The sequence below is a fragment of the Cherax quadricarinatus genome, chromosome 33, assembly GCF_038502225.1.
Source record: "Cherax quadricarinatus isolate ZL_2023a chromosome 33, ASM3850222v1, whole genome shotgun sequence".
In the NCBI taxonomy this organism is placed as follows: Eukaryota; Metazoa; Arthropoda; class Malacostraca; order Decapoda; family Parastacidae; genus Cherax; species Cherax quadricarinatus.
This window is the reverse complement of record NC_091324.1, coordinates 35,851,738-35,866,323: the sequence shown is the minus strand read 5'-3', so window position 1 is coordinate 35,866,323 and position 14,586 is coordinate 35,851,738. Positions and strand designations below refer to the sequence as shown.

Below are 14,586 nucleotides of genomic sequence, written 5' to 3'. Positions count from 1 at the left end.
GAAATAAAATTACCTCAAAAGTGTGTAAATGATACATAATTTAACTTAAAAGAGCAGTAGTAACTCGGGGCGAGTAAATGTAAACATGTCTTCTCTCCCCGGGAGCAGAACTGAAGACTGTAAGGTCTACCAGTGGCCCTCTCGCACCGCGTGAATGTCGGAGGCCAACCCAGGCCAGTGTCCCTACCATTCTACAGGACCAGAAAAAGATTACAAGTACAGGCAATGCTACAAAAAATATACTGTACTATAGTAGGTAGAGAAAAATTCACAATCAGTGGAGTTCTGGCAACGACTAGGAATGAAAAAGAGAGACGTGGATGGGCAACAAACAGAACGTCAACAGTAAGAGAGAAGGGAAAGTTTATGAAATATAGGAGGTAGTCGGGGTTAAGATGTAAACAACTGCTGGGAGAGAGGTGCGCTAGAGATAGCCAAACATCACTAGATGTCGTTCTAAACAGAGAGAGACACGATTTGATAAAGCTCTACACAGAGTAACACATGACATGCTGAAGCTCTGCACAGAGTGACACATGACATGCTGAAGCCCAACACAGAGTGACACAAGACATGCTGAAGCTCTGCACAGAGTGACACATGACATGCTGAAGCTCTACACAGAGTGACACATGACATGCTGAAGCTCTGCACAGAGTGACACATGACATGCTGAAGCTCTACACAGAGTGACACATGACATGCTGAAGCTCTACACAGAGTGACACATGACATGCTGAAGCTCTACACAGAGTGACACATGACATGCTGAATCTCAACACAGAGTAACACATGACATGCTGAAGCTCTGCACAGAGTGACACATGACATGCTGAAGCTCTACACAAAGTGACACATGACATGCTGAATCTCAACACAGAGTGACACATGACATGCTGAAGCTCAACACAGAGTGACACATGACATGCTGAAGCTCAACACAGAGTGACACATGACATGCTGAAGCTCAACACAGAGTGACACATGACATGCTGAAGCTCTGCACAGAGTGACACATGACATGCTGAAGCTCTACACAGAGTGACACATGACATGCTGAAGTTCTTCACAGAGTGACACATGACATGCTGAAGCTCTACACAGAGTGACACATGACATGCTGAAGCTCAACACAGAGTGACACATGACATGCTGAAGCTCAACACAGAGTGACACATGACATGCTGAAGCTCAACACAAAGTGACACATGACATGCTGAAGCTCAACACAGAGTGGCACATGACATGCTGAAGCTCAACACAGAGTGACACATGACATGCTGAAGCTCTGCACAGAGTGACACGTGACATGCTGAAGCTCTACACAGAGTGACACATGACATGCTGAAGCTCTACTCAGAGTGACACATGACATGCTGAAGCTCTACACAGAGTGACACATGACATGCTGAAGCTCTACACAGAGTGACACATGACATGCTGAAGCTCAACACAGTGACACATGACATGCTGAAGCTCAACACAGAGTGACACATGACATGCTGAAGCTCAACACAAAGTGACACATGACATGCTGAAGCTCAACACAGAGTGGCACATGACATGCTGAAGCTCAACACAGAGTGACACATGACATGCTGAATCTCTACACAGAGTGACACATGACATGTTGAAGCTCAACACAAAGTGACACATGACATGCTGAAGCTCAACACAGAGTGACACATGACATGCTGAAGCTCAACACAGAGTGACACATGACATGCTGAAGCTAAACACAAAGTGACACATGACATGCTGAAGCTCAACACAGAGTGACACATGACATGCTGAAGCTCTACACAGAGTGACACATGACATGCTGAATCTCAACACAGAGTAACACATGACATGCTGAAGCTCTGCACAGAGTGACACATGACATGCTGAAGCTCTACACAAAGTGACACATGACATGCTGAATCTCAACACAGAGTGACACATGACATGCTGAAGCTCAACACAGAGTGACACATGACATGCTGAAGCTCAACACAGAGTGACACATGACATGCTGAAGCTCAACACAGAGTGACACATGACATGCTGAAGCTCTGCACAGAGTGACACATGACATGCTGAAGCTCTACACAGAGTGACACATGACATGCTGAAGTTCTTCACAGAGTGACACATGACATGCTGAAGCTCTACACAGAGTGACACATGACATGCTGAAGCTCAACACAGAGTGACACATGACATGCTGAAGCTCAACACAGAGTGACACATGACATGCTGAAGCTCAACACAAAGTGACACATGACATGCTGAAGCTCAACACAGAGTGGCACATGACATGCTGAAGCTCAACACAGAGTGACACATGACATGCTGAAGCTCTGCACAGAGTGACACGTGACATGCTGAAGCTCTACACAGAGTGACACATGACATGCTGAAGCTCTACTCAGAGTGACACATGACATGCTGAAGCTCTACACAGAGTGACACATGACATGCTGAAGCTCTACACAGAGTGACACATGACATGCTGAAGCTCAACACAGTGACACATGACATGCTGAAGCTCAACACAGAGTGACACATGACATGCTGAAGCTCAACACAAAGTGACACATGACATGCTGAAGCTCAACACAGAGTGGCACATGACATGCTGAAGCTCAACACAGAGTGACACATGACATGCTGAATCTCTACACAGAGTGACACATGACATGTTGAAGCTCAACACAAAGTGACACATGACATGCTGAAGCTCAACACAGAGTGACACATGACATGCTGAAGCTCAACACAGAGTGACACATGACATGCTGAAGCTCTACACAGAGTGGCACATGACATGCTGAAGCTCTACACAGAGTGACACATGACATGCTGAAGCTCTACACAGAGTGACACATGACATGCTGAAGCTCTACACAGAGTGACACATGACATGCTGAAGCTCTACACAGAGTGACACATGACATGCTGAAGCTCTACACAGAGTGACACATGACATGCTGAAGCTCTGCACAGAGTGACACATGACATGCTAAAGCTCTGCACAGAGTGACACATGACATGCTGAAGCTCTACACAGAGTGACACATGACATGCTGAAGCTCAACACAGAGTGACACATGACATGCTGAACCTCAACACAGAGTGACACATGACATGCTGAAGCTCTACACAGAGTGACACATAACATGCTGAAGCTCTACACAGAGTGACACATGACATGCTGAAGCTCAACACAGAGTGACACATGACATGCTGAAGCTCAACACAGAGTGACACATGACATGCTGAAGCTCTACACAGAGTGACACATGACATGCTGAAGCTCAACACAGAGTGACACATGACATGCTGAAGCTCAACACAGAGTGACACATGACATGCTGAAGCTCTACACAGAGTGACACATTACATACTGAAGCTCTACACAGAGTGACACATGACATGCTGAAGCTCTACACAGAGTGACACATTACATGCTGAAGCTCTACACAGAGTGACACATGACATGCTGAAGCTCAACACAGAGTGACACATGACATGCTGAAGCTCAACACAGAGTGACACATGACATGCTGAAGCTCAACACAAAGTGACACATGACATGCTGAAGCTCAACACAGAGTGGCACATGACATGCTGAAGCTCAACACAGAGTGACACATGACATGCTGAATCTCTACACAGAGTGACACATGACATGTTGAAGCTCAACACAAAGTGACACATGACATGCTGAAGCTCAACACAGAGTGACACATGACATGCTGAAGCTCAACACAGAGTGACACATGACATGCTGAAGCTAAACACAAAGTGACACATGACATGCTGAAGCTCAACACAGAGTGACACATGACATGCTGAAGCTCAACACAGAGTGACACATAACATGCTGAAACTCAACACAGAGTGACACATGACATGCTGAAGCTCTACACAGAGTGGCACATGACATGCTGAAGCTCTACACAGAGTGACACATGACATGCTGAAGCTCTACACAGAGTGACACATGACATGCTGAAGCTCTACACAGAGTGACACATGACATGCTGAAGCTCTACACAGAGTGACACATGACATGCTGAAGCTCTACACAGAGTGACACATGACATGCTGAAGCTCTGCACAGAGTGACACATGACATGCTAAAGCTCTGCACAGAGTGACACATGACATGCTGAAGCTCTACACAGAGTGACACATGACATGCTGAAGCTCAACACAGAGTGACACATGACATGCTGAACCTCAACACAGAGTGACACATGACATGCTGAAGCTCTACACAGAGTGACACATAACATGCTGAAGCTCTACACAGAGTGACACATGACATGCTGAAGCTCAACAGAGAGTGACACATGACATGCTGAAGCTCAACACAGAGTGACACATGACATGCTGAAGCTCTACACAGAGTGACACATGACATGCTGAAGCTCAACACAGAGTGACACATGACATGCTGAAGCTCAACACAGAGTGACACATGACATGCTGAAGCTCTACACAGAGTGACACATTACATACTGAAGCTCTACACAGAGTGACACATGACATGCTGAAGCTCTACACAGAGTGACACATTACATGCTGAAGCTCTACACAGAGTGACACATGACATGCTGAAGCTCTACACAGAGTGACACATGACATGCTGAAGCTCTACACAGAGTTACTCATGACATGCTGAAGCTAAACACAGAGTGACACATGACATGCTGAAGCTCAACACAGAGTGACACATGATATGCTGAAACTCAACACAGAGTGACACATGACATGCTGAAGCTCTACACAGAGTGACACATGACATGCTGAAGCTCAACACAGAGTGACACATGACATGCTGAAGCTCAACACAAAGTGACACATGACATGCTGAAGCTCAACACAGAGTGGCACATGACATGCTGAAGCTCAACACCGAGTGACACATGACATGCTGAATCTCTACACAGAGTGACACATGACATGTTGAAGCTCAACACAAAGTGACACATGACATGCTGAAGCTCAACACAGAGTGACACATGACATGCTGAAGCTCAACACAGAGCGACACATGACATGCTGAAGCTAACCACAAAGTGACACATGACATGCTGAAGCTCAACACAGAGTGACACATGACATGCTGAAGCTCAACACAGAGTGACACATAACATGCTGAAACTCAACACAGAGTGACACATGACATGCTGAAGCTCTACACAGAGTGGCACATGACATGCTGAAGCTCTACACAGAGTGACACATGACATGCTGAAGCTCTACACAGAGTGACACATGATATGCTGAAGCTCTACACAGAGTGACACATGACATGCTGAAGCTCTACACAGAGTGACACATGACATGCTGAAGCTCTACACAGAGTGACACATGACATGCTGAAGCTCTGAACAGAGTGACACATGACATGCTAAAGCTCTGCACAGAGTGACACATGACATGCTGAAGCTCTACACAGAGTGACACATGACATGCTGAAGCTCAACACAGAGTGACACATGACATGCTGAACCTCAACACAGAGTGACACATGACATGCTGAAGCTCTACACAGAGTGACACATAACATGCTGAAGCTCTACACAGAGTGACACATGACATGCTGAAGCTCAACACAGAGTGACACATGACATGCTGAAGCTCAACACAGAGTGACACATGACATGCTGAAACTCTACACAGAGTGACACATGACATGCTGAAGCTCAACACAGAGTGACACATGACATGCTGAAGCTCAACACAGAGTGACACATGACATGCTGAAGCTCTACACAGAGTGACACATTACATACTGAAGCTCTACACAGAGTGACACATGACATGCTGAAGCTCTACACAGAGTGACACATTACATGCTGAAGCTCTACACAGAGTGACACATGACATGCTGAAGCTCTACACCGAGTGACACATGACATGCTGAAGCTCTACACAGAGTTACTCATGACATGCTGAAGCTAAACACAGAGTGACACATGACATGCTGAAACTCAACACAGAGTGACACATGACATGCTGAAGCTCTACACAGAGTGACATATGACATGCTGAAGCTCTACACAGAGTGACACATTACATGCTGAAGCTCTACACAGAGTGACACATGACATGCTGAAGCTCTACACAGAGTGACACATGACATGCTGAATATCAACACAGAGTGACACATGACATGCTGAAGCTCTACACAGAGCGACACATGACATGCTGAATCTCAACACAGAGTGACACATGACATGCTGAAGCTCTACACAGAGTGACACATGACATACTGAAGCTCTACACAGAGTGACACATGACATGCTGAAGCTCTGCACAGATGTGACTAAAAAGTTTGACTTGTACGTGCGTAAGCTTGAGCTTTCGTAAGCTAATAAGACGACAAGAAAAATCATTTTGAATAAATTTCTCTAATTTACTCTGGAACACAGTAGGTCACCTTAATATTAATATCAACAACACTGTATTTTATAACACAGGGAATAAATTATCAGTGTTATTACACAGAGACGGAAATACATACACTAGTGACTGTCACTTGTGTTGTGGAAGTGAGAAATAAGAAATGGAACCAGCACATGTGTACTGCCTTGGGGAACACCAGACGTGACAAGTTTGTTGTAAGCAACCTAAGTAGCAGCAGACGTGAGGATAGACACAGTGTGGTGACTTACCTACAGTGTAGCAGCAGACATGAGGGTAGACACAGTGTGGTGACTTACCTACAGTGTAGCAGCAGACGTGAGGGTAGACACAGTGTGGTGACTTACCTACAGTGTAGCAGCAGACATGAGGGTAGACACAGTGTGGTGACTTACCTACAGAATAGCAGCAGACATGAGGGTGTACACAGAGATTGTGGTGACTCACCAGCAGTGTAGCAGCAGACATGAGGGTGGACACAGAGATTGGGGTGACTCACCAGCAGTGTAGCAGCAGACGTGAGGGCGGACACAGGGACTGTGGTGACTCACCAGCAGTGTAGCAGCTGACATGAGGGTGGACACAGGGACTGTGGTGACTCACCAGAAGTGTAGCAGCAGACATGAGGGTGGACACAGGGACTGTGGTGACTCACCAGCAGTGAAGCAGCAGACATGAGGGTGGACACAGAGACTGTGGTGACTCACCTGCAGTGTAGCAGCAGACATGAGGGTGGACACAGGGACTGAGGTGACTCACCAGCAGTGAAGCAGCAGACATTAGGGTGGACACAGGGACTGTGGTGACTCACCAGCAGTGTAGCAGCAGACATTAGGGTGGACACAGAGATTGTGGTGACTCACCAGCAGTGTAGGAGCAGACATGAGGGTGGACACAGGGACTGTGGTGACTCACCAGATGTGTAGCAGCAGATATGAGGAGGACACAGATTGTGGTGACTCACCAGCAGTGTAGCAGCAGACATGAGGGTGGACACAGAGATTGTGGTGACTTACCAGCAGTGTAGCAGCAGACATGAGGGTGGACACAGGGACTGTGGTGACTCACCAGCAGTGTAGCAGCAGACATGAGGGTGGACACAGGGACTGTGGTGACTCACCAGCAGTGAAGCAGCAGACATGAGGGTGGACACAGAGATTGTGGTGACTCACCAGCAGTGTAGCAGCAGACATGAGGGTGGACACAGAGATTGTGGTGACTCACCAGCAGTGCAGCAGCAGACATGAGGGTGGACACAGGGACTGAGGTGACTCACCAGCAGTGAAGCAGCAGACATTAGGGTGGACACAGGGACTGTGGTGACTCACCAGCAGTGAAGCAGCAGACATTAGGGTGGACACAGGGACTGTGGTGACTCACCAGCAGTGAAGCAGCAGACATTAGGGTGGACACAGTGACTGTGGTGACTCACCTGCAGTGTAGCAGCAGACATGAGGGTGGACACAGAGATTGTGGTGACTCACCAGCAGTGCAGCAGCAGACATGAGGGTGGACACAGAGATTGTGGTGACTCACCAGCAGTGCAGCAGCAGACATGAGGGTGGACACAGAGATTGTGGTGACTCACCAGCAGTGTAGCAGCAGACATGAGGGTGGACACAGAGATTGTGGTGACTCACCAGCAGTGTAGCAGCAGACATGAGGGTGGACACAGAGATTGTGGTGACTCACCAGCAGTGTAGCAGCAGACATGAGGGTGGACACAGAGATTGTGGTGACTCACCAGCAGTGCAGCAGCAGACACAAGGGTGGACACAGAGATTGTGGTGACTCACCAGCAGTGCAGCAGCAGACATGAGGGTGGACACAGAGACTATGGTGACTCACCAGCAGTGTAGCAGCAGACATGAGGGTGGACACAGTGATTGTGGTGACTCACCAGCAGTGTAGCAGCAGACATGAGGGTGGACACAGAGATTGTGGTGACTCACCAGCAGTGCAGCAGCAGACATAAGGGTGAACACAGGGACTGTGGTGACTCTCCAGCAGTGCAGCAGCAGACATGAGGGTGGACAGAGAGATTGTGGTGCCTCACCAGCAGTGTAGCAGCAGACATTAGGGTGGACACAGAGATTGTGGTGACTCACCAGCAGTGTAGCAGCAGACATGAGGGTGGACACAGGGACTGTGGTGACTCACCAGCAGTGTAGCAGCAGACATGAGGAGGACACAGATTGTGGAGACTCACCAGCAGTGTAGCAGCAGACATGAGGGTGGACACAGAGATTGTGGTGACTTACCAGCAGTGTAGCAGCAGACATGAGGGTGGACGCAGGGACTGTGGTGACTCACCAGCAGTGTAGCAGCAGACATGAGGGTGGACACAGGGACTGTGATGACTCACCAGCAGTGAAGCAGCAGACATGAGGGTGGACACAGAGATTGTGGTGACTCACCAGCAGTGTAGCAGCAGACATGAGGGTGGACACAGAGATTGTGGTGACTCACCAGCAGTGCAGCAGCAGACATGAGGGTGGACACAGAGATTGTGGTGACTCACCAGCAGTGTAGCAGCAGACATGAGGGTGGACACAGAGATTGTGGTGACTCACCAGCAGTGTAGCAGCAGACATGAGGGTGGACACAGAGATTGTGGTGACTCACCAGCAGTGTAGCAGCAGCCATGAGGGTGGACACAGAGATTGTGGTGACTCACCAGCAGTGTAGCAGCAGACGTGAGGGTGGACACAGAGATTGTGGTGACTCACCAGCAGTGTAGCAGCAGACGTGAGGGCGGACACAGGGACTGTGGTGACTCACCAGCAGTGTAGCAGCTGACATGAGGGTGGACACAGGGACTGTGGTGACTCACCTGCAGTGTAGCAGCAGACAAGAGGGTGGACACAGAGACTGTGGTGACTCACCAGCAGTGAAGCAGCAGACAATAGGGTGGACACAGGGACTGTGGTGACTCACCAGCAGTGAAGCAGCAGACATTAGGGTGGACACAGGGACTGTGGTGACTCACCTGCAGTGTAGCAGCAGACATGAGGGTGGACACAGAGATTGTGGTGACTCACCAGCAGTGCAGCAGCAGACATGAGGGTGAACACAGGGACTGTGGTGACTCTCCATCAGTGCAGCAGCAGACATGAGGGTGGACAGAGAGATTGTGGTGCCTCACCAGCAGTGTAGCAGCAGACATTAGGGTGGACACAGAGATTGTGGTGACTCACCAGCAGTGTAGCAGCAGACATGAGCGTGGACACAGGGACTGTTGTGATTCACCAGCAGTGTAGCAGCAGACATGAGGGTCGACACAGAGATTGTGGTGACTCACCAGCAGTGTAGCAGCAGACATGAGGAGGACACAGATTGTGGTGACTCACCAGCAGTGTAGCAGCAGACATGAGGGTGGACACAGAGATTGTGGTGACTCACCAGCAGTGTAGCAGCAGACATGAGGGTGGACACAGGGACTGTTGTGACTCACCAGCAGTGAAGCAGCAGACATGAGGGTGGACACAGAGATTGTGGTGACTCACCAGCAGTGTAGCAGCAGACATGAGGGTGGACACAGAGATTGTGGTGACTCACCAGCAGTGTAGCAGCAGACATGAGGGTGGACACAGTGTGGTGACTTACCTACAGTGTAGCAGCAGACGTGAGGGTAGACACAGTGTGGTGACTTACCTACAGTGTAGCAGCAGACATGAGGGTAGACACAGTGTGGTGACTTACCTACAGAATAGCAGCAGACATGAGGGTGGACACAGAGATTGTGGTGACTCACCAGCAGTGTAGCAGCAGACATGAGGGTGGACACAGAGATTGTGGTGACTCACCAGCAGTGTAGCAGCAGACGTGAGGGCGGACACAGGGACTGTGGTGACTCACCAGCAGTGTAGCAGCTGACATGAGGGTGGACACAGGGACTGTGGTGACTCACCAGAAGTGTAGCAGCAGACATGAGGGTGGACACAGGGACTGTGGTGACTCACCAGCAGTGAAGCAGCAGACATGAGGGTGGACACAGAGACTGTGGTGACTCACCTGCAGTGTAGCAGCAGACATGAGGGTGGACACAGGGACTGAGGTGACTCACCAGCAGTGAAGCAGCAGACATTAGGGTGGACACAGGGACTGTGGTGACTCACCAGCAGTGTAGCAGCAGACATTAGGGTGGACACAGAGATTGTGGTGACTCACCAGCAGTGTAGGAGCAGACATGAGGGTGGACACAGGGACTGTGGTGACTCACCAGATGTGTAGCAGCAGATATGAGGAGGACACAGATTGTGGTGACTCACCAGCAGTGTAGCAGCAGACATGAGGGTGGACACAGAGATTGTGGTGACTTACCAGCAGTGTAGCAGCAGACATGAGGGTTGACACAGGGACTGTGGTGACTCACCAGCAGTGTAGCAGCAGACATGAGGGTGGACACAGGGACTGTGGTGACTCACCAGCAGTGAAGCAGCAGACATGAGGGTGGACACAGAGATTGTGGTGACTCACCAGCAGTGTAGCAGCAGACATGAGGGTGGACACAGAGATTGTGGTGACTCACCAGCAGTGCAGCAGCAGACATGAGGGTGGACACAGGGACTGAGGTGACTCACCAGCAGTGAAACAGCAGACATTAGGGTGGACACAGGGACTGTGGTGACTCACCAGCAGTGAAGCAGCAGACATTAGGGTGGACACAAGGACTGTGGTGACTCACCAGCAGTGAAGCAGCAGACATTAGGGTGGACACAGTGACTGTGGTGACTCACCTGCAGTGTAGCAGCAGACATGAGGGTGGACACAGAGATTGTGGTGACTCACCAGCAGTGCAGCAGCAGACATGAGGGTGGACACAGAGATTGTGGTGACTCACCAGCAGTGCAGCAGCAGACATGAGGGTGGACACAGAGATTGTGGTGACTCACCAGCAGTGTAGCAGCAGACATGAGGGTGGACACAGAGATTGTGGTGACTCACCAGCAGTGTAGCAGCAGACATGAGGGTGGACACAGAGATTGTGGTGACTCACCAGCAGTGTAGCAGCAGACATGAGGGTGGACACAGAGATTGTGGTGACTCACCAGCAGTGCAGCAGCAGACACAAGGGTGGACACAGAGATTGTGGTGACTCACCAGCAGTGCAGCAGCAGACATGAGGGTGGACACAGAGACTGTGGTGACTCACCAGCAGTGTAGCAGCAGACATGAGGGTGGACACAGTGATTGTGGTGACTCACCAGCAGTGTAGCAGCAGACATGAGGGTGGACACAGAGATTGTGGTGACTCACCAGCAGTGCAGCAGCAGACATAAGGGTGAACACAGGGACTGTGGTGACTCTCCAGCAGTGCAGCAGCAGACATGAGGGTGGACAGAGAGATTGTGGTGCCTCACCAGCAGTGTAGCAGCAGACATTAGGGTGGACACAGAGATTGTGGTGACTCACCAGCAGTGTAGCAGCAGACATGAGGGTGGACACAGGGACTGTGGTGACTCACCAGCAGTGTAGCAGCAGACATGAGGAGGACACAGATTGTGGAGACTCACCAGCAGTGTAGCAGCAGACATGAGGGTGGACACAGAGATTGTGGTGACTTACCAGCAGTGTAGCAGCAGACATGAGGGTGGACGCAGGGACTGTGGTGACTCACCAGCAGTGTAGCAGCAGACATGAGGGTGGACACAGGGACTGTGATGACTCACCAGCAGTGAAGCAGCAGACATGAGGGTGGACACAGAGATTGTGGTGACTCACCAGCAGTGTAGCAGCAGACGTGAGGGTGGACACAGAGATTGTGGTGACTCACCAGCAGTGTAGCAGCAGACGTGAGGGCGGACACAGGGACTGTGGTGACTCACCAGCAGTGTAGCAGCTGACATGAGGGTGGACACAGGGACTGTGGTGACTCACCTGCAGTGTAGCAGCAGACAAGAGGGTGGACACAGAGACTGTGGTGACTCACCAGCAGTGAAGCAGCAGACAATAGGGTGGACACAGGGACTGTGGTGACTCACCAGCAGTGAAGCAGCAGACATTAGGGTGGACACAGGGACTGTGGTGACTCACCTGCAGTGTAGCAGCAGACATGAGGGTGGACACAGAGATTGTGGTGACTCACCAGCAGTGCAGCAGCAGACATGAGGGTGAACACAGGGACTGTGGTGACTCTCCAGCAGTGCAGCAGCAGACATGAGGGTGGACAGAGAGATTGTGGTGCCTCACCAGCAGTGTAGCAGCAGACATTAGGGTGGACACAGAGATTGTGGTGACTCACCAGCAGTGTAGCAGCAGACATGAGCGTGGACACAGGGACTGTGGTGATTCACCAGCAGTGTAGCAGCAGACATGAGGGTCGACACAGAGATTGTGGTGACTCACCAGCAGTGTAGCAGCAGACATGAGGAGGACACAGATTGTGGTGACTCACCAGCAGTGTAGCAGCAGACATGAGGGTGGACACAGAGATTGTGGTGACTCACCAGCAGTGTAGCAGCAGACATGAGGGTGGACACAGGGACTGTTGTGACTCACCAGCAGTGAAGCAGCAGACATGAGGGTGGACACAGAGATTGTGGTGACTCACCAGCAGTGTAGCAGCAGACATGAGGGTGGACACAGAGATTGTGGTGACTCACCAGCAGTGTAGCAGCAGACATGAGGGTGGACACAGAGATTGTGGTGACTCACCAGCAGTGTAGCAACAGACATGAGGGTGGACACAGAGGTTGTGGTGACTCACCAGCAGTGTAGCAGCAGACATGAGGGTGGACACAGGGACTGTGGTGACTAACCAGCAGTGAAGCAGCAGACATTAGGGTGGACACAGGGACTGTGGTGACTCACCAGCAGTGAAGCAGCAGACATTAGGGTGGACACAGGGACTGTGGTGACTCACCTGCAGTGTAGCAGCAGACATGTGGGTGGACACAGAGATTGTGGTGACTCACCAGCAGTGCAGCAGCAGACATGAGGGTGGACACAGAGATGGTGGTGACTCACCAGCAGTGCAGCAGCAGACATGAGGGTGGACACAGAGATTGTGGTGACTCACCAGCAGTGCAGCAGCAGACACAAGGGTGGACACAGAGATTGTGGTGACTCACCAGCAGTGTAGCAGCAGACATGAGGGTGGACACAGAGATTGTGGTGACTCAACAGCAGTGTAGCAGCAGACATGAGGGTGGACACAGAGATTGTGGTGACTCACCAGCAGTGTAGCAGCAGACATGAGGGTGGACACAGAGATTGTGGTGACTCACCAGCAGTGCAGCAGCAGACACAAGGGTGGACACAGAGATTGTGGTGACTCACCAGCAGTGCAGCAGCAGACATGATGGTGGACACAGAGACTGTGGTGACTCACCAGCAGTGTAGCAGCAGACATGAGGGTGGACACAGAGATTGTGGTGACTCACCAGCAGTGTAGCAGCAGACATGAGGGTGGACACAGAGATTGTGGTGACTCACCAGCAGTGCAGCAGCAGACATAATGGTGAACACAGGGACTGTGGTGACTCTCCAGCAGTGCAGCAGCAGACATGAGGGTGGACAGAGAGATTGTGGTGCCTCACCAGCAGTGTAGCAGCAGACATTAGGGTGGACACAGAGATTGTGGTGACTCACCAGCAGTGTAGCAGCAGACATGAGGGTCGACACAGGGACTGTGGTGACTCACCAGCAGTGTAGCAGCAGACATGAGGAGGACACAGATTGTGGTGACTCACCAGCAGTGTAGCAGCAGACATGAGGGTGGACACAGAGATTGTGGTGACTTACCAGCAGTGTAGCAGCAGACATGAGGGTGGACACAGGGACTGTGGTGACTCACCAGCAGTGTAGCAGCAGACATGAGGGTGGACACAGGGACTGTGATGACTCACCAGCAGTGAAGCAGCAGACATGAGGGTGGACACAGAGATTGTGGTGACTCACCAGCAGTGTAGCAGCAGACATGAGGGTGGACACAGAGATTGTGGTGACTCACCAGCAGTGCAGCAGCAGACATGAGGGTGGACACAGAGATTGTGGTGACTCACCAGCAGTGTAGCAGCAGACATGAGGGTGGACACAGAGATTGTGGTGACTCACCAGCAGTGTAGCAGCAGACATGAGGGTGGACACAGGGACTGTGGTGACTCACCAGCAGTGTAGCAGCTGACATGAGGGTGGACACAGGGACTGTGGTGACTCACCTGC

At 50.7% G+C, this 14,586-nt stretch overlaps 1 protein-coding gene across 1 annotated transcript in view; it reads right to left on the bottom strand.

The window, feature by feature from the left end:
- The window catches only part of LOC138853569 (mite allergen Der p 3-like), a 203,401-nt gene that overhangs the window by 48,687 nt on the left and 140,128 nt on the right, over nucleotides 1-14,586 (bottom strand). The window lies entirely within an intron of this gene.